Here is a 22954-nt window from a genome sequence, read left to right as displayed (position 1 = left end):
GAAGCTCATTCCACAGCTTGGTCATACGTGGAAAAAATTTTCTTAGTGACCACCTATGGCTTTCTTAACACATTCCTGATCCTACTCGGCATAAAAACACACCGCTGGGGAACCCACGTAGCTGGCATCCATTGCATAGAAGCCTCCCAATGAGAAGCATTTGCATTTGAAGATACAGGTCACCCTCTAACAGGAAACAGCTGAGGACGACCCATAAAAGAACGGAAAGACGAAATCCGTTAGACCCTTTTTTTTTGGAAAAGGAGGACAAACGAGCGTACGGGTCACCTGGTGTTAAGTGATCACCGCCCCCCACATTCTCTTGCAACACCAGAGGAATCACAAGAGCGTTGCCGGACTTTAAGGAAGATGTACGCCCTAGGTCCATATCGGAAGCAGCGGGGAGAGTTACATGAGACCTTTATTGAAAGGCAATCAATAATTTCTAGGCCTTAGATAGGTAGGTACGAACTACCTAGATATATTGATTTAGTAAATTAAGAAGTTGGTTTAGTTTGCCTGAAAAAAAGGTTATTTTTATTTTTTTATTGTTCTCATTATATAATTTTTTATGAAAATAAGGGTCGAGACGAGCAGGAAGTTCAGCTGATGGTAATTGATACGCCTACCCATTATAATGCAGTGCCGCTCGGCATTCTTGCAAAACCCAAAAATTCTGATTGGCATTTCAATTGCGCTCCTCACCTTGAGACATAAGATGTTTAGTCTCATTTGCCCAGTAATTTCCCTAGCTGCGGCGCCCATCAGACCGATACACAGTAATGTTTACACATTACTGCTTCTCCGCGTTGTGGTACTCATAAAGCCGGCTTCCTTTGCATAGCCTCATGAGACTCCCACTGGTAAAACACTTCATAAATGAGTATTTTGTAAAAGACTAAAGGCGTCTATAGAACTGAGACAGGTAACTGACATCAAAAAAATCCAAAGAAATCAATTTTGTGATGATTAAGAGAAGACTTTTATAACATTTATAGGTTATAATATATGTAGTAACCGACTTATTTTGAAAGTATGGTACCTACCTACTTAGTTTTGACAAAACGGAATTTATAATAAACCGGTAGGTAAATAGGTACCTACCCACGGTACGATATCTTTCATGTAGGTAGAAAGCTCTTTCTTGATCAATTGTGATAAAATTATTTACCCTGCTTATTTTATAACTTGGTACTTGCTTAAAAATGTAGATAATATTAATATAGGTACCTAAATATATACAAACATGTACAATTGAACGAAAAATTTCGTAGTCAGCAAAATAATTAGCTCACAAAGTGCGTCATCGTCTACGGAATAAGAGCTACGACTTTGTTTGTGAATTAGTATTAAATTTGTTTTATAATTAATGAAGTCAGATATTTTCAATTAGATTTAAATTTTTAATTGAGGTATGTAGAAAGATATATTTCTTAGTATTGGAGTCAAATTATAAACATACCAATGCGTGCTAAGGTACCTATATATATATAGATATTTTGACAATGCAGTAGGTACCTCTCTTACCTGCATGCATTAGGTAGGTAGGTATCAAAGATTCTGTTTCGATTGAAATAAAACGCTTTCTAGTTTTTGATATGTTAATAATTCGTTTGGTGTTATAATATTTAGGTATGATTTTTTAATATAAGATAAATAGTATAAGTATGTAGGTAGGTATATTTAGAGATTCTACAAAACGTATTCGATCTAATGTAATTGGGTAGGTAAGTATTACAGGTACATAATTAAACATTATTAAAAATATAACAGGCAATCTTATCAAATTGAGAAACCTAACATCTTTCTAATAGTAGCTAAACCAATTAACATCTAAATTAAGCAATCCCCGCAAATGTTGCCAATTACCGCAACAAGATAATTCAAGTCGACGCATAAATCTCGCCAGCAAAAAATAATTGTAAGCCGCAAATACAATTAAACAGTGCAATTAACGTTTAGGCGTGGCTGTGCTAATGAGGGCCGTATCGAGGCGGCGCGTAATCAACATTAAAGATTGGCGGGAGATGCGCTTCTTGAACCTCGCTTCGCTCCCCCCCGCGCCCCTCGCACCCTCACCCGCTCACTACCATCCCCCGCGCCTCCTCCTCACCCCTCATTACTTATACAAAATACTTAAGACGCGCGTCGTCCCGCTCTCCGCGCGCTAATAGCTCGCGCCCACTCTATTGCCATCCCGTTTTACTCGGCGTAATTAAGCTCGCCTCGCCTCGGAGGCTCCGCCCCCTGCGCGGGGTGAGCTGAGACAGGCGGGGCGGGGGGGCGCCGACTTCTAGCTCTCAGTGTGCCGGCGACCGTTGACAGTGAAACGTCGCGCGCGCTTTACAATCCGATACAATTAGAAAAACTGAGTTCCTAATCGTGTGTGTTACCGTGTCGCAAGTTTGTGTTCTGACTTAGTGTTTGTTTTGTTTTTCCGGATACTGAGCGAGTGTTTGTGACTGCGTATGCCGCACGGTTTTGTTTAGCGGCGATCGGCAGGACATGCTCTCAGGTTATTATGCATTCTTTCTAATGGGATTGCCACTTCGCGAATATTACAAATCTTAATGAGATCAACCTTATATAGACAAACATCATTAATTATAATATTCTAATCAAATTTGATATCCACAACTCAAACTTACAAACTTTTAATATGCAAGTAAGTAGGTACGTAATCATTTTGTTTGCGAAGACAAAATTTTATGTAGACAATTTATTTTGATTTTTATTTAATTTTAATAGATATGAAACAATAAAAACCTATACTTTTATTCATCATTAATCGAATCCAAATAATGTATGCATCTCTAACAAGATTTTTTTCAAATAAGAATTAAAATTAAAACTATCCTATTGAGCAATTCTATCCTACAGGAGAAATTTAAATAATAGGGACTTACCTATACGTAGTTATAGGTAAGTATACAAACATAGTATTAAGTAGTTATATGAATTTTTATACTGATATGAAAAAGATTTGATTACAAAAAAAACATATTTAATTTAAAATGTCTATAACTAAACAGCAAATAATTGATTTATAGAAGAAACTTCTTAACATTTTTGAATGAATTTTCTGGTTTCAAAATATTTGAACAATAATTTCGTACTTAGCATGCAAAATAATTAGGTAACAAAGTGCGTGCGCTTACGCCTTTATTTGTGAATAAAAAAATTGTTTCATAATTAAAACAATAATTTATAATTAAATTCCTATTTTTATTGAAGTAGATATTCATATTGAAAATGGAGATGAATTATTTGTACCGCTATTGGACAATAATATTATATACCTAGTTATATAAACGGTAATTGTTGCTTATTTTGGACTTAGGTACCTACGGCTTGTTAATTAGAAATAATCTTACACTTATAAGAACTCCTTAGTTTTATGCGATTTACGAAAAGAAGAATCCTTTAAAATAATAATTCTTTTCAAATCGTCATTGTTTGTGGTATATAAATATAGGTAGGTAAGTAAGTACATATAACGTAAGTATTTTGAAATTACTGATTATTACCTGTATGGTTTTCGAGAAAATTAAGACTTGAATCTTAGATATTTAATTCACATTCATTCCTTTTTTTATAAACAATCCTTTTCTCTAATACCTATTGGAATGACCTACATTAGTAGGTACTTAGGTACATGATATATGTGTGCTATTGTTTTCGTTCTAACACAAAATACCTACTAACAATAATATTAGTTTATATACAGATTAAAAAAGCAGTCCCTTTTCGATCATCTAGATTTAAAAAAATGTAATGGAGTCACAAATGAATTTGTTTAATAATTATTGAGATATTTCAATTAAAATTATTCACAGTTAACTATTAGTTATTGTCATTGTATGTTTACGAAATCTTGTTTATTAAACATTAAAACAAGAATACTATTAAAATTATTAATTGTTAAATTGATTGCTTTAATTAATAATAAATATGATTAATATTCGCATTTTTTTTAAATTATGTTATTCGATTATATTTGCATAAATTAAAAAACCTAAACCAATTAATTCATTAATTAACTTCGTGATTTATATTATTATAATACAAATACTCTTGTATTAATGACTATTAATAGCATTCTTATAAAAACAAATTTAATAATTTTATTATAATTCTGAACAAAAACAATGGGAATTCCATCTCAACAGGCGGCCATCTTAGAATCCATTGCATACATCAAACATTGTTATGGAATCATTAATCAAATGCACAGATATGAATCAATCGTAAACAAACTTATGCTTATTACACCTTTGTTCTGTTAGCTAATATTTTTTAAATATTAATATTATTAATAAATCTTTATTTGTTGCAAAAAGAAAATATAATTTAGCTTAAAATTAACCTCAACCCCCAAACTAGGATAGCGCGTGACATGTCAGTCTCTTCTCAGTTGTGCAATGGAAAATGTCAAAGAAATCAAACATCAACATATTTTAAGGTAATTGACTAACAATAATTAAATGGTGACGATGCAACTAATTATTTCACACTTTTTTAAATTGAATGAATGAATAATAATCTACATATATATAAAAGAGAATGTATGTTTGTATGTTCCCTAATAACTCCTAAACTATTCGACCGATCTCAATGAAATCTTTTGTAATAGACTCGTTGACGCTCAAGGAAGGTTTACATATACAATTTAAATGGCAAAACGTTTGCCAGGTCAGCTAGTATTTAATTAAAACACTTCTTAAAAGGTTTTAAATTAGTTTTTGCGAAAATTTGTATTTATATTATTATTTTAGCTAACACGACGTTGCGTGACATTATCAGGGGAAGTTTTCAGTTACAATTCCATGCGTTGTTATCTTTCAAATTGTGTTTACACTCGCTTTAATCAAAAAAATACCATACCTTAGATGTAATATTTTTTTAAAAGGTAGAGTTAGTAGGTACTTACCCGCATATCTTAAAAATAGTTTTCTAAGGAAATGTAGATTCTTATTCCTTACGATTGAAGTAGATTTCAACCTTTTAATCATTAAAAAAATATTTGTTACTGAACAAAGGTTACATACCTACCTATATTATTAATTCCATAATTGACGAAGTAAAGAAAACCTAGAGAACCACGTGGAACTTACAATTATTTTATTTTTGTCGATACATAATATTAAAAGTAGGTTAGTTACAAATATGTGATGTAAAATTTATAATTGGACTCAATAAATCATTTCGATGTTTTTCTCTTCCGTTTACAAAACAATTTTATATTTAGTAAATATCTAATAGCTAGGTATCTGTTATGTAAATATTATTATAAATAGAGCAACTAAGTAGGCCGGCAGATCATCCTTTCCAATACGCATGGAAACTTGTTCATCCGACGTCCACTGCTGGACAAAGGCCTCTCCCAAATATCGATATGATGATCGGTCCTGTGCTGCCCTCATCCAACTTATTCCGGCGATCTTGACCAGATCATCGGTCCATCTTGTGGGGGCCTACCAACACTGGGAATTCCGGTACGCAAATATGATGTCAAAATTTTAAAATTTTATTTTTATACTAGTGGACCCAACAGACGTTGTCCTGTACACAAGTTTTAAATTTGAAAAATCGGTCCAGCCGTTAGGAGCAGTTCACTAACATACACATGAGCAGGAGAATTATATTATATGGGCGGAATTGAGAATCTAAACCAATCTCAAATTCACTGAAACAAACAAAAAAGTCATCAAAATCAGTCCAGCCGTTTAGGAGGTAGTTCAATTGTGAATCTAAACCATTCTCGAATCCACCTGAATACACACAGAAAGTTTCATTAGAATCGGTCCAGCCGTCTAGGAGGAGTTCAGTGACATACACACGCACACAAGAATTATATATATAAAGATAGAGTCGCATTGTTTAATGTAGTGAAATGTATGACAGCATGAGAGATTTAAGTACAAAAAAAGGTCATTTACAATTATTCATACAAAAAAATGTGTTGTGTTGTCCGCTCTACGTCATACTACTATTACTTTGTAGTATATATTATGTACCTACTTTAAACTCTTAATGGCGGTAACGCGAGTTTAGTTTTTTCCGCATACCAAAAGTGCCCAAATAGCCTTAAAGTTTTTTTAATTCAAATATTGTTATTCAAAAAAGGATATCACATAATGGGACGTCAAAAACCCATTCGAATAAGCATGACTGAGACCTGAGAAGTACAGGCGCAAAAAACTCAGCGGGCTGCATTAAAAAAAAAAGATCGTTGCAATGTAATCGTATAATTAAATGTATTATTTAATACCTTGATTGATGTAGCGGGCGGTCGCTACATTCCCAATCTGTGGTATCATTAGAAAGAGATGTTCATTGCGTACGAATTTCGTAAAACATTTATTGTAATCATTTTCTGGGATCATGTTGTATGCATCGCACTATATCTATACCTAATACTTATAATTTTAATCCTATAAAAATGGAAGGCTTATGACCGCAAGTCATCAAGTGACTTGCTTATATTTTGTCCGCCTTTTAGATAAAAATTTCAACAATAATCATAAACAAAACTGAATGATGATTTTTAGATTTATTAAGACACTAAATTTAAATTGTTCGAACTAGATTTTAATACTTCGAGTGGGAATCCCGTTTTAATATACTAATGACTTTTTTAGTTTAATTTGCTTCTTAACAATGCATAAAGGTCATTTTCTATTCTTATGATTTTGACATTTCAGCATGGCCTTAAAACTATAAAGTTTATTATGTATATATGCAGAAAATTGGCTAGTAAGATAAGACCTACTAGAATGTGTATATTATATACTTCTTAGTATATCTATATAGATCTTATATATTGTGCTTGGTTATAGCATGCTTGAACATAGGTATAGATTAAAATATATAATATATTATACATTATTTCATAAGAATCTGTGCTTTAATAATTATTATTGTAGTTCACATGACAGCCACGACGATCAGCGCCATCTAGTGCGCGGTAGATGCACTACACGTTATCTGTATGGGAAAACATCCGACACTTGATAGATAAGGGCCATCGTGACGGGTTGAGATGTCCAGATATTGAGATAACATAAGAACTGACTATGTTTTTCCGAGTGTTTGAACGGTTTTTTCTTATCTGGAACGATTTTAGTGTTCCCAATATCGCACTTGTACATATAAGGGAATTATTTGGACTCTGATAATAGTAATAATTGAATTAAAGTCATAAGATATAACGTGTTACCTAAAAATATATATTACAGATAGGTACCTACATTTATAATAAATTTATAACGTAATATATATTTTTTATCGCACAACAAAGTATATAATTAAATATAATTCGTATGTTTGTTCAGAGTATGAATTATTATATATACTATGAATTAATGCAAACCATTATGAAAAAATTTGTTAAATCTCATCGATAAAAATGATTTTACACAATTAATCTCTCAGTCTTTTTAGAACTCATCTAATCTCTTAATTCAAAACTAAGTACTATTTTTCCATATAATTACCGCCGATTTTGTAGGTTGAAAAGAATCTACAAGAAACTCAACAGTCGCTTTTAAAATAAGTATTAATTAATTGATTCTTTACAAATTTTTAATACAAAAATTTCCTCTTGAAGTTGTCTCTTTATAAATTTACTTATCTCTTCAAAATTATTTTCTTCGAAACATCAAACAATACTGTTACCCCAAATTATCCCGGAAATTTCAACGAGTAAACTAGATCTTCTTACGGATACTTCCAAAACCTGCAAAACTCGTCCATCCATTTATAGGATCTTCATCTTGAACTTATCATTTATTAAGAAGGTACGTCGAATCTGATAAAAAACCGCATTCAAACTATATAAAACTTTTGTATAACTTCCTCTTCAATCGTGATCATTGTACAATACAATATTTGTTTATAATTATCTATTCGGTTTTTACGTTACGTTTTTTAATTAATTTGTGACCTTCGTATCAACATTAGTTGGGTACTTAATGTTACTGCGAATAATTGATATTTATCTTAATATAATTGTACAAATAAAATGTCCTGATGTTTGTTTCCAGTGAACTCCTATGGGGAGTACTTCATGGAGTACACTTTAGTCCAACTTCAGAGATAGGATAGTTTTTATTCCAATTTGCGACCCATAATTAATTTTCTTTCCAATATTTGTTTTGTATGAGATATTTTCTATGAGAGAATTTATTCACGCACGGTTTGACAGTTCTGCTGTGAAACAATCATTTCATTTTAACAACAGGAATATGAAATATTATTGACAAATTCATTAAAAAAATTATTTTGTTTATTATGTACAGAATAACGTCTGTAGAGTCAGCTAGTTTGTATGTATTGTAATGTCATTATTAAAATATTGATCCATTTGGTTATATTAAGCTAAAATACTGCAGTTTATTGATTTTTCACTGTTTACTAAATAAAGTATAATTCAATACAACTGATATTAAAAGTAATATATGGTAATGCTCAAAAAATTTATATATATTGTATATTTTATTAAAAAGACCGCCAAAAAGGAATGCTGGGAGAGTTTCTTATACCGCGTATTTTCTCTCAGAGTGCCGTTTGTTTCCGAAGCGGTGGTAGTGTTAGAAGTGTCATCAAAAAGAATTCTAAAGGAATCAACTGTGCCTTAAATCTTCATGGTATCGTTTCAAGTCATATCTAATATATTGGTCAAAATATCAAAATCCGCCATACTATACAATGTATCCCACTTCTGACTTGCCTACATACAATACAGTACTGTACCGCACAATAACCGTAACTTAACAATCGGTTACATTTAATCAACCGTCAATATTTGCATGTCAAAATCAGGCCGACTGGCAGTCGCTGTAGTGTTTAGCTATTATGAATTCTAAATTCGTCTTCATAATCTGCCTTTAAGATGTTGCCATATCCTGTTCACCTGTTATTTATTCTGTTCAAATGATCTCTCCAGGCCAAAACATCAATCGACTTTAATCAAGATTGACTTTGAAAATTTATTTTATTTATTGTTATAAAATATTTAACAGGGTCAATTGCTAGCGAAGTATTACTAAGTTTGTTATTTTGTCTAGGGATGTTACAACTGTCTATCTACAACCTATTAATAAAACAATGTATTAATATTAATAATGCATACTCGGCTTTTACTCATACTATTTGTAGTTGAAAATAATGGACGAGACGAGCAGGACGTTCAGCTGATGATAGTTGATACGCCCTACCCATTACAATGCAGTGCCGCTACAATTGCGCTCGTCACCTTGAGATAAGATGTTAAGTCTCATTTTCCCAGTAATTTCACTAGCTACGGCGCCCTTCAGACCGAAACACAGTAATGTTTACACATTACTGCTTCACGACAGAAATAGGCGCCGTTGTGGTATAATCTAGCCGGCTTCATGTGCAAAGGAGCCTCGCACTGGTAAGTGCAAGTCGGTTAGGCCTTTACTTTTGTGAATTACAAAGCGATCATTTCAGAATACGCCATTTTTGTTTTTACTAAGTATATAGTGAACGATTACGTTTTATACGTGCCATAATAGTAAAAACTTACCCCCTTATTCATAATAGTCTGCTAACTTAAAGCATTGCTAATTCTCACTCTGTCTTCTTCTATTGACCTAAGCCAGAATGAGAAAAAATACTCGTAAGCGGTTGTTTAAAGTTAGCGGACCATTATGAATAAGGGGGTATGTCTCAAACTTTCAACTGTAAAACTATTGAGGTATTGGGATACATTCAGTGCGTAGTCTTAGAAATAATGTTCCTGTTGGCAAGCCTTATGGTACGCAACTTAATAGAGATAAAGATTTTGATAAATCATTTATTTTTGATCATATATAACGGTTAATACGACCCATCAACGGTTACTTTACCTGTGATAACCCAAACGCCACCTTTATCCGTTTATACAGTGGATTACCGTTACCACAGACAAACGGTTTTTTTTTACAAAACAAATCAGTTACGAAACATGAGTCAGTGTTAACATAGTAACAGGCGGTTTATCATAAATAAATCCAACTGGATTCTTAACCTAACTGTCACAAATAGCCGCCAACAATTGACGAACGTCCAGTATGTATGTTAGAAACTTTTGTGTACACAAAAGATCACAGACGCTTTCCGGCTCCATTTTCTCGTTTAGCGCAATTTATTTGAACGGTGACATCAATAAGTTTTTCGTTTCGACCGAGCTTATATGGATATGATAATTTGTTTCCGGTGTAGGTCGCCGGCGCGTGCGCATGCCACGACAAACTATTACATTCATGGCGTTTGCACGATTTGCATTTGAAATATTTCGTATTGCGCCTAAGCTATGCTTTCAAGAGTGTAAATGGCCTATCAAATTTCTTTTTCTCTGAAGGTTTCTTTTGTCATGCTCCTCGCTTGACACGTGAGCTTATAATGGAGGCTTTATGTACCGAATTGTGATAGAGTGGTATTATTTATTATTTTTTAAGGATCATCTTATATTATCATATGCATTTACAGTTACAGGGATATTTGAATGCTCATCTTCCCAGTTACAGGGATCTTTAGTAACATATTTCTGTTCTTATTTTATTTATTTGATTTATAAATAATAAATTATATAAATCTAGTATGAATCGCAATAACCTTTTAAATATTATACTATGTAATTTAAACACCATTTATATAATACTAGCTGATGCCCACGACGATAAAGGGTTTTAAAAATAATAAGCAAGTTTGGAACTGTAGATTATCTCATGTATATATTCCAGTTGCGGTTCCCGTTTTTCGCTCCCGTTCCCAACATTTTATATGAATCTTCTTTCGAGAAATATTGCTACAGCAAACTTAACCTACTATTGGTATAGTAATAGCTCGTCACGTCGACGAATTTTTCAAAAGATTTTTCTGGGAAAAAATCGGTTCAGTAGCTACGGTGTAAAAGCGTAACAAACAAACTTACATTCACATTTATAATATTAGTAGGGATTCTCTCTAGGGCTGTTGTGAAAATAGATTTTATAAATTCTATTCAATTGTTTTCATAGGTACATAAAAAATCCTCCATATCCTCAATATATTTAAAGATTCCTTGATTTGTCATAATTTATTGATTTCACATCAAAAAGATTAGGAATTAGGATAGACAGTCGGTAGGTAAAGGTGAAGTTGTTACATGTGACCGGCATCGCGGCCGCTGTGACGTAGAATGGCGTAGCTTTTGTTTTATTGAATAATTGCCGCGAGGTGTTTCGGGACAGGTTCCGCCAAGGCCAGACGCGACGAGTCATCTCGAACTCAATACAAACTGAACGCGTCACACTCGCGGCGACCGTTCGAGTTTCCATGGTTGCTTAAGATGTGGAATGTTTTTATGAAGCGTAGAAGCTTGACTAGGATTCATGTTCATTTTAATAGTAGTAAAAAATTATGGGAGGTGTAACTAACTTTTGGGGAAGCCTTTGTCCAGCAGTGAAGATCTTTCGGCTGATAATGATGATGATTATGGCAATGCTAAGGTTTTTTGAATTATTTTGGAAATATAATTTAATTTATTTTTAATAAATAGGTAGATAGTTGAGTCGTTTAGTTTTTAAATCCTAAACATTATTATTTTTTCATAATATAGTCTTAAAATATTTCAAATAGCAACTAATTTGGGCACATAACACATTTTTCTTTTATGGAACTGTTCCTTCAAAGTATCCGAACGTATCATCTAGATAGCTTTTTCGTCGCGTATAAAACATTATAACTAAATCGAAAAATATTTTCTGAAAAAAAAAATGAAACAAGTTTAATCAAAGTATGTAATAACCACATTTCGACAGTTTCACATGCACTTTTTAGCTACAATGTGTAAATTTAAGATATCTTATACCAACGCACGTTTTTAGACCAGCTATAGCAACTATGAAGTGAGCCCCATGCTTGTGCGTTGATGAGTGACTGGGAAAATATTGAATTTAAAACCCACCAAACAGGCAATAGGCAGGACACATAGTTCGACGGACAGATGGCCGGTGGGGCAGAAAATTCCGTCGGTCCCATAAGATGGACCGACGATCTGGTCAAGATCGCCGGAATACGTTTGATGAGGGCAGCGCAGGACAGATCGTCCTGGAGATCTTTGGGGCAGGCTTTTGTCCAGCATTAGACGTCTTTCAGCTGATGATAATGAATCCCCCTCCCTTTGTTAGGTTCAATGTGGTCAACACGCCAAAAATGGACGTAAATTTATTGGAAACTTCATCAGATTTAACAACAGCGCACGCACGGGCGGTATGTCCTTTGATACAACAAACTTAATTAGATATTTTTATATCTAAATGAAGAGTTGTAAATCAAGTATTAATGTTGATAAGACCAATAATCCACTGTGTATTGCTCTGTTATCGCCTGATAGGTATCTACTTGCCTAAAACATTATCCTAAAGACCGAGAGTCGGTGGCGGAAAGACTAGTGCCGTTGCCTCTCCGGCTATGCTGTGCTATTCCAGCGATCTAGTCAAGATGGTTGGATGAGGCAGGCCTTTATTTAACATTGGACGTCTTTCTGATGAAAAGATGAGTGATGTATGTTTAATTGGTGATTTAAACCTACACAAACCTTCGAAGTAATTTGTGTGTTTGATGATATATCAGATAGATAGGGCATGAGTCCAGGCTTTTCACACAAAATAGGCGCAACTACCCTATCTAAAGTAAGGGAATGGGTATGAACTAATTAAAGCTAAACTCACATCCGATCAGTGTTTTTTCTTTCCTTATAAGAAAATCATAAAAGGATTTTTTACGGAAGATAAAATAGTGATTACCTTCCACATTACTGTTTCACGGCGGAAATAGACCCTCTAACCGGTATGTAACTCATCTCACATATCCTGATGGTAGACCACTAAGAGGTACAAATACTAGTCAGTACCTACACCGTGAGTTCTGAAACAATAATATTTATACTATGATACATAAGTTAAATACAATATTTATGTATGTGCGGCATTTATCGACGGAACGATTTTCAATGAACTTTTTTCAACTACTACAGAGTAAAACTAATTCTGAGTCAGTTTGTAATTGTTATTGATACCACTACTTATATTATAATATCTGGACGACCGAGCCTTGCTCGGATTTTTATGAAGTTACAAAAAAAAACTAATAGGACATCTGGATTCGAACTGGGATCTTCAGTTTTCCGGATCACCCAATGTCCCATCTGAACTATTATAGTATTGTATATGGTGGCGAAATTTACCTTTGTATTCTAATGTTATTGTAGCAGTTTCTCATTAAAACACGGATAAAACTACATTTTTTAAAATTGAAACCTAGCTTGATCAATTTCTGGCCCCCGAAACTACCTGTATACTAAATTTCATTAAAATCGTTGGAGCCGTTTCCGAGATTCAGATTATATATATATACAAGAATAGCTCGCTTAAAGATATAAGATATTGATTTATATACTTACGAACATATAGTTTTATAAATTAATATCTCTTATTTATGATGTTATAGTTTTAAAACATCAAGCTGTATATAGATAACTATATGTATATTTTTTCAGACTTACAGATAGACTTGGCATAAATTTACACCTGATAATAAACCGAGAAACGTTATACGTCCGAATAAACCAATCGTAAACAAACTGTCATTTGTAAACATTTTGCGTATTCTTGGTTTATTCTCAGGTATAGCTTTATGCCAATATTATTTGTAAGGCCGATTATATAAAACATGGTTAGATGTGGCAATTATGCATAAGTCTGTCGATACTTATACTAATGTAGATATATTCATATTATATGGCAAAAAGTACTAAATAAAAAAGGCAATATAAAGACTATATTGCTTAAATACGTTTCTAGTTGTAAATAGATATGGAAGTGTTTAATTCACACATTACATTGTCAAGGCACTCCACATAGTCGGACCAGATAGCTGCAATAATTAACGATAGTAGATAACTTCCCAAAACGCTATCTCTATTTAAATAATCGATACCGATAAGCGGTCATTGCTTACACTAACCGTCAAAATCGATTTTCGATGCTTCTTAAATCGAAACATAGCTATTTTGCGTTACTACTTAAGTTTTAATCAATTGTCAAACTTGAAGATTCATTTACAAATCATCACGTAAATTATCTGTATTGCTTACGGCCGTTCCCAATATTCAGTCTATCATCATACTTGAGATAAAAATCGTAACTATCGTTGACTTTTGTGTCCCAATAAACTTATCGACGGTAACTCACCGTATACGCTGTCTGTCAATGGGACGATGTATAGCTTTCCAGCGATAGAAGTTTGTATGGAAATTGCAATTCACGCGTCCCAATAAAAGGCGATAAGAATGACTTATCGGGTATATTGCGACAGTTAATTACTGACAGTAGAAAGTATTAATTTATCTCTATCTGTAGATAGTATATTGGGAACGGCCGGTAGAAAAAGTGATGACTTACCATCAAAAGGCCTATCAATAACTATATAAAACAATTTAACGGTTATTACATTAAATTTCAAAAGTCTTACAAACATGATCAGTTCATAAACTGAACGGCCAAGTAAGCGTGAATAATGCTATTAAGTATATATGCTATATTATGAAAATTAACTAAAATAATCATATAATTGAAAACAATAATATATATATGTATATTTCATTACAGAAAACTATACTAAGATCTTTTCTGCTTACACTAAAGTATCGGTTAATTGATAAAGCTTTTAAAAGCATTAAAACTTTTCTCAAACTCCTATTATTATTGATTTTAATTACGCCTGCCCAATTTATAAGGTTACTATCAAGTAATTAATAGATATCATATAAGTAATAAAAGTTACAATCCCTATATTACTTTACAGCTCAATGAACAAAATAAACACGTCGGAGTTTCTTTTTGATAATTAATATTGCACGCAATTAGGAACGTTTACTTAAATATATTATAATTATATACATTATATGGCAGTAGATTAGTTATTTATCTTTATGGTTTAATTACAATTAATTTGTTATGATACCCTTTCTGTATTGGTGTATCTACCTTAAAACTGTTTTATCTGTAACCATAACTACTTAAGTGATATAAAAAAGTATATAATTTGTGTCTGATTATTTAAACGATAAAAGTTGAAGATGGAATTGGCTTCAGCTTAGATAGCAATAATGTAATATAAAAAAAATTAAACAAATATCACTATTAAAATCAATCCCAGTTTCGCAGCAAAACAATTTTAAGATCTGTAGGTACCTAAATTTTATTTTTATTTTATGCTTCTACTTGTAAGTGTAAGCTGTATCTTTTTCTAAAAAAAAATAGACATTACTGATTATGTTGATGACATCATGACACTATAATACAAACCAACCTAGCGAAACTCTATAAGAATACAGCCATTCACTCGATTGTATGAAACGTGCAGTCCGAAATCCACTACGTTCTAAGTAACTGTTCGCTTTCAAACTTACTCGGATTATACTTACTATACTATTTCAAACTTATGTTATATCACTTCACGATTGATACTAAACCAAATTTCAATGTTGACATATGCATTCCCGCCTCTTATTACGTAGTATTTACATCCTCTTTGATGCAAACTATGAACTATAAATAGCTATGGGTACCAAAAACATGAATTGCTTTAAAATATCACCCATGGCATAGACCACCAGCGTCTACTGTATACGTAATATTGTTTACTACGAATTGAATGACAGCTACTCTAAAGAAAAATCTGGTAGAGTTCTACGAAGCAACATAATTACGGCATTATTCATTAAGCATTACGAAGGATAGTAATATTAGCTTTGAGAATTCAAGCTTTTTTATTATTTTCTTATAGAAATAATACGTTCGTAGAGTTACACAATAAATGCATTTTTTGTAATGTTATGTTGGAGTAACAACTTTATATATTATAAATTTATATTCTATTAACAATCAATACAGTATTTAAGTAACAAGTCAAGTATTAAATCCTGATTTAATGTTATTAAAAAAATTGTATTACCCGTTCAAATCTAGTGACGTAATCTCATTTTATTTATCACTAAATCAGACAAAAGATAACAATAACATCGTCAATAATCGTCATCGTCAGTAATCGTGTCATGACGTTAAACAAAGCAAGAGTGAGCTCGCGATATCGGCAATACTGCTCTTTCGTTGTTTCTGCAGCGAGTGCCCTATCTATAGGTGAACCATGTACACATAAAGCGCTCTACTTGTCTAATTCGCACAGCGCTCGGAGCGAACTCGGCTCGACATACCAAATTATGCTCCCAGCCCTCCCATTGTTCAGTGCTAAGAGCAATAAAAATTATCTTAAAACAATAGCACCCTCGGGCATCACAGATGCGTTATTTTACGATAATTATTTCTTAAAGAAACGCCTTAAACGGTCCTTGCCACTAACAGGTGCGTATAAGTTTACATAAAAGCTTAAGTCGATCGTGATTTTGATTACAATATGAGCTTGAAAAATAGACAGTTTCAGACTTAGCTATACTATTTGTAAACTTAAGTAATGAAATTAATTCCAAATGACAATCTTAATTTCATTCCAGATTATTATCAATGTCTTTCCATTAGAATTTTTATTTTAATCGTTTCTCTTGAAGCTTTCAATGAATGTATAGGATGGTCCAAGCGTTCATGGCTGCTTGTCATTACCATCACGCCGTTCCAATTTCCACGGTCATCTAAAATTATATTATAAGTGTAAGTTTTCAACAAAACATGAATGTTGAAAGGTTTGAAAACTAAACGAATATCAGCGGAGCGTGTCGGTTAAGCGTATTTTAATAACATTTCGTTCTCCGAGGTGCCTACGTAATTACTGTTTATATCATCAACACTCTACCCAACACAATTAAGTAAGTTTTTTGGGAATGCGACACAATCACGATTTGATTACTGTCGTAAAAACGTGGACACGACCCCGTCACTAAACAAAGATTAAGAACTTTCATTTGTTCGTTCATTCATAATTTAGACTTTTCGATTTTATTCTCGTTTATCAAATGTTCCTAACCAACACTTACAAGTAGGTATAAATTAAGATTTAACCAGTGATGTGGAGTATATTAACGATAAATGACAAAAGAGTTTTGAGTCGATTTCTAGCAAGAATAATAGATATTAAATTCATGTTTCGCGGTAAAGTTACAAATTATCTAACTGACTCGGATATAACTTATGAATTTTAGACTTTAACTGTATTTTTTTATATCATTTGATGTTCAAAATTACATAGTTCATGCTAATAGTTATTTGGAAATATGTGTCAAAACATTGCAGCAATCAATTTATATATATCCTACACTAATTAAGTTAGTGTCTTTTCATGTTATTGATCCATAAATAAAACATGAAGTAGCTCAATAGTTACCACATTTAGTATTTTATCATAACATTACTCCTGTTCACTTTTAAATCTTAACTTATTAGTCAACGTAAGTTTACAAATATAAATTTTGTACGCTACACTAACACATGGTCGCACTATTGAATAAAATTGGTTTATAAAGAGGTCGTTCGAAATGAGGACCGTAAACGAGCGAGATGTAATCCTTTTGAAATACTCCCAATGTAAGGAGGGTATCAGAAATATTTATTTGAACATATTCATATTTTATCGATACTTATTAAAGAGCGGCTACCACTCGAGTCGTGAGGTGAGAACGATGGTGCCCCCTGCTGCGTCGCTCGGACAGGGCCGGGAACAAAACCGAACGGAATTTAAAAAGTTATGGCTCACATTCCTTTTTTACTCATTATATCATGTACCCATGTTTACCCTTCGATTAAACTTAATTCAAAATTTTAAATAGGAGAGCCAACGAGACAGCGGGTCACCTCGACGGCTATTCACCTCGATAGTTACAAGAGAACACATATTTTTATCTCTAATATCGATAAAATTATCGACAATATTTGTTAATATAAGGTATTCGTGTCAACCATCAATCAAGTATTATTAACGCTCCATGGAAGCTGTCTTCGTTTTTAATTGAAGCATTTCGAAATGAAAAAATTGAACCGTAACATAAATCCGATTTTTGTAAACGACGGTTCTTTGCCAGGTCAAAATTTAAATATTAATAAATTCCTACCACCCTGGGTTTCAGTTATAAAGTAATGTCATTAATTACAGAAGCGTTCGTGTGTGAATCTGTGGCAGTAAACAAGATGTCGGACACCTCGCGCCATTAGCTCGTCTTGTACAAATATCTCGTGTTTGCAGTCGCAGTGTAAACATCGACAACGCAGTTTGCGTTACGCATCACTAGCACTTGTTTGTCGAAGCTCGCGTAGTAAAGGGTTGCCCATTCGACATGTCGATAAATATCCTCGTTTACCTCGTCGTGTTAGCAAATAAATATGAGTGCATTTTAGCTTCACTGTACGATGCACTGCTTTAAATTCCTGCAGTGTCATTTAGTTTGCTCAAATAAATTAAATATTAATTATTATTCAGATGGCAAAAGGGTATTTATTCATAGTAAATCATTATGTTTACAAAATTGAACGTTAAAACCTATAGACTATCGTCTGTCCGATCAAAACACATTATTATTTCTAAGTTATTATTATTGTCTCGTTCTATCCGGGTCTTAATTAATTTATTAACTTTTAATTAAATATTAGAATATCAAGGCTTATCAAACGCTTTGTTAATTTAAATATGAATTTAAAATTAAATTATAATATTTCCATTTGAATAAAGCTGTACATAAATTATGTATGAGCTACGTTTTATTATTTCTCAATTACTTATATGGGCGGTAAGTAAAGCTCTAAAATCTATAAAGATCTATTTACGGCACGAAAATTTTTAGATCAATATTGAAAAAAAAAATTTTGTTCTATGAATATCACATTTCTAGAATGATAAAGGTAAAATTCCAAACTAAAATGTATGGGAACTAACAATATCAATATATTCACTTTTATTAAAACTTTCCGAGCTCGGGACTCAAGGTAAAAAAATTAATTAAAATGTACAGAAAAAAATATATTATTATTTGAAAATATATTCGATCGAACTAAGTAATAGTGGGAGTACCATTGGGAGGCTCCTTTGCACAGGATGCCGGCTAGATTATGGATACCACAACGACGCCTTTTTCTGCCGTGAAGCAGTAATGTGTAAACATTACTGTGTTTCGGTCTGTAGGTCGCCGTAGCTAGTGATATTACTGGCCAAATGAGACTTAACATCTTATGTCTCAAGTTAACGAGCGCAGTTGTTGTTCCGCTCAGACTTTTTAGGTTTTTCAATCATCCTGTCCTGTCTATCCTCAATTACCATCAACTCAACGTCCTCCTCGTCCCTTATTTTCATAACAAAAGATAGTAACTTTACTGAAACAGGGAGTACTTTCAGCAAAGTTAATTTTATAACGAACCTAAGTTATAATACGAAAACCAAGCTTTAAGCTTTTTTTATTAAAGAGGAAACCTATTAATACAATATTTTATTGACTGTAGACAATACTGTATTTAATATTCAAATGTTACCCGCGATTGTTTAATGACTTTGAATCAATCACTGATACGATTAATTACAGAGATATGCCCGTTCCATCGTTAGAGAACTTGGCTATGTTAGAAATGAGATCTATTGTACAAATCTCAGATAGTAAAGTTCAAGGCTTCCATAATAAGACGGTTATTAATTAACCGTGTATAAACCTTTGATTAATACGAAATAACAATTGTATTGATAACAAAGACCGGGCTTGAATTTTAATATAATTTGAATATTGTCACGGATAACGAGATTATTTAAATGTTAGGCGCGGTGACTATACATATTCAAAAATATAAATTACTGTTTAAAAGCATTAGTTTTATCTAAATTAAACATTAGTTCGTTCAACTAATAGGAAAAGATTATTTTAATATAACTAATATTATTAAACGTGTATTTAAACGATTACACAGGTTTGTGAATGCGCGTTGAAAAGGTCTCCATAATCGATATAAATCGTAGTGAAATTAATAGAATCGATGTATCGGTATTCGAATGTGTCGAATAACGGTTTTAGATTGATGCCACTACCGGTTTTACACAATGTATCTCATCATGCTCGTGATCATGGGCTCATTTGTTAAAATACATTCATGCTTTGTTTTTTATTCTCAATAGGCAGAGGTTTAAATTGAATTTTATTTTGTGTTGTCATGCTTGCAGTCGGATTTCTCTCGATTCTCTTTGCATTTTTGAAGTCATTAAGTACGACTAATTAGTTAGAATATGTTTTAGTGATTTATTTTTATTTTTATTGCCTGTTGCACATCACTCGAACTCTGACTTTCTCCAAGTAGTATGTGCGTATATTCTCTTCATTAGAAAACCATATAAATTATATCTATATATATAATTTCACTAGTTACGGCGCCCTTAGATCGAAACACAGTAATCTTTACATTACTGCTTCACGGCAGAAATTAGCGCGGTTCCGCATAATCTAGCCGGCATCCTGTGCAAAGGAGCCTCCCACTGGTGAATACACATATTTCAATTTCACTTAGGTCGTGCCTTAAGCCTTAGTATTAGATTATTAAAACGTCTACATAGTCTCTTGCTGTTAGACATCCGATAAAAACAGGCCAAGAATAATACTTAACTGTGCGTGGCAAGCAACGACTTACACTCGCGATTTGTACGACACTTTGTGTCAAGTGTGCGTGCATTCCTCAAAATAGAGGTCAGTTCTAAACATAATTTTTTCGATGTTTTCACAGCTGTCATAGTCTATCTACGTATAAATGATCTATGTTTAAATCGTACTGTGTATGTCTTAGAAAATATCGGATAAAACAATATTTATCAAAACCAGTAGCTAAGGCGGTTGTTATTTTACAATCAGATCACGCTCCGTGTCGCATAGAACATAATATTTCTGTTGAACTCATAAGCATTGCTATTGTTAACTTTCATATAACGCAGTGTTTCTTTAAAACAATGGCTCGCGTTAAGTTAACATTAGGTGATAATTTTAAGTACATATATCATAATATAACATAATTGAGAACTTTAATTATTATTGATAGATCAAAAATAACTCTATTATATTATTAACATATTAATAAATAACTTATTTTGAATCACCCTTGATATCTAATAGATAAAGTACTTAGTGTTTATGTGGTTTGTAGTTGAATTCGATTCAAAAATATACTTGGATGACTTTACCGATGGAATAAACAATTAACTCTCTACCAGTATTTCAGATAGGTAGAGGATGAGAAACTCATTACCACTTTATTAAGTATAGAATAGTACGCGCTTTTTAGGAAGGTATTTTATAGATCTGGAAACAGCTCACAAGATTATTCCATAGTTTGGTTGTAGGTGGAAGGTCCTTGAAAACTGCACTGTGGAGTAATGTCAGACATACAGATAGTGGGGATGATATCTTAATTTGTGACGTGCGACGATTGGATTCGGCGGCAGGGATCAGGTCTCAGCTCTTCGGAACAGTACCCGTGATAAATATGATAGAAGACACACAATAAAGTACCGGATTCCCGACAATTTGAGCTCTGCGTTAGACGTGGTCAAATGTCTCGTGCTGATACTTTGCTGCACAAGACCAGAAATGAGTGCAAAACTCCATAATAATATGTGACGGATGTTATGATTCCGTGTTAATTTATATGGGTAGGTACATTAAAAAAAACGCAGATATTTTTGTAAAATAGGTTCCTTTAAAGTACCACTTATGCTTGCAATGTTTATTTGATTTCCTTGTGGTTGCAGCAGAGCCATGGCTGAGGCGATCAATAACAATTACCAAGAAAAATTCTAAAAAATCCGTTTCATATACATCATGCATACTTGTAATTCAGTCGCCTTAGTATTTTATATTACTATTAATGTGTAAAGTATCTTTTGTTGGAAACCAATAGATAGCGATCATATTATTTCCTTGTTACGATTGAGGTTCATTCATATTCCGCTGCTATTTCATTGATAAACTTTATATAACTCAAATCAAGGCTAGATATACTATGCAGTTAGTTCAATGATATATATATGGAGGCTATGTTGTTACGATAGCATCGTTCATATATTGGAGTTCACGTCATGTCTAGAACAGACCAAAGAGTATCTAGAAGGACAATTCAAATGGCTATTCTGTTCAAAAGACTCAAGTTAAACACTTTACCATTTACCACCACTTCGGAAAAGGTTTAGTTCAATGAGAGGAGGAGGCAAAAAACTTATTGCTGTGCTTTTAAATTGATTTGAGCTTTGTTATTTTACAATTCATTATAATTGTAGTCTGTTTGAAGCGATGCAACAAAAATACTATAAAAAAATACCTAATTTATTAAAAACACAATAGTTATTGAGTACAGTAGATGCATTAATCCACACACACACTTTTAATAAGAATCCGTAGTAATCCGCCATCCTACTTAATCCTTAATTACCTATTTTGCGTGACGTTTCCCGTTACTCCAGGTTTTCATTCATATTTCTTGAGAGCCTTTGTTCTTTGCCACCCGGTATATTTTAGACGACAATTTAGGTCTTTCTTTATTACTATACAGGTTTATACTTTCAGCGTTTGATCCGCTGATATTTTTGAGTCACTAACCTTTAAACCGACGAAGGTCTTTATATTCTGCAAGAAAGTCACTACTAGCTGACCCGACAGACGTTGCTCTGTACATAATAAATAAAATACTGTTTTGTTTTTTTTAAATCTGTCAATAATATTTCAAAACATCCAAGAATTATTTCGTACAATATGCTCCCTGTTGTTAAAATGAAATTGTTTCACAGCAGAGCTGTCAAACCGCGCGTTAATAAATTCTCTCATAGAAAATATGTCCATAGAAAACAAATATTGGATATACAAATAATCATGGGTTCCAAGGCGAAATATAAACTATCTCTGAAGTTGGACTAAACTGCACTCCATGAAGTTATCCCCATTAAA

General features: G+C 32.9%; 1 protein-coding gene across 2 annotated transcripts in view; it reads left to right on the top strand.

Annotated features, from left to right (window-relative positions):
* The first annotated feature begins 2317 nt into the window (after nt 1-2317).
* Nucleotides 2318-22954, top strand: part of LOC126970283 (zinc finger homeobox protein 3) — a 177461-nt gene continuing 156824 nt past the window's right edge. For both annotated transcript variants that reach the window (XM_050816104.1, XM_050816105.1), the window contains exon 1: nt 2318-2515. The gene's annotated coding sequence lies outside the window, so the exon portion shown is untranslated. The remainder of the gene's footprint in view (nt 2516-22954) is intronic.

Source organism: Leptidea sinapis, chromosome 20, assembly GCF_905404315.1.
Source record: "Leptidea sinapis chromosome 20, ilLepSina1.1, whole genome shotgun sequence".
NCBI lineage: Eukaryota > Metazoa > Arthropoda > Insecta > Lepidoptera > Pieridae > Leptidea > Leptidea sinapis.
The sequence above is the reverse complement of the archived record's forward strand: the minus strand, read 5'-3'. Positions and strand labels throughout refer to the sequence as shown.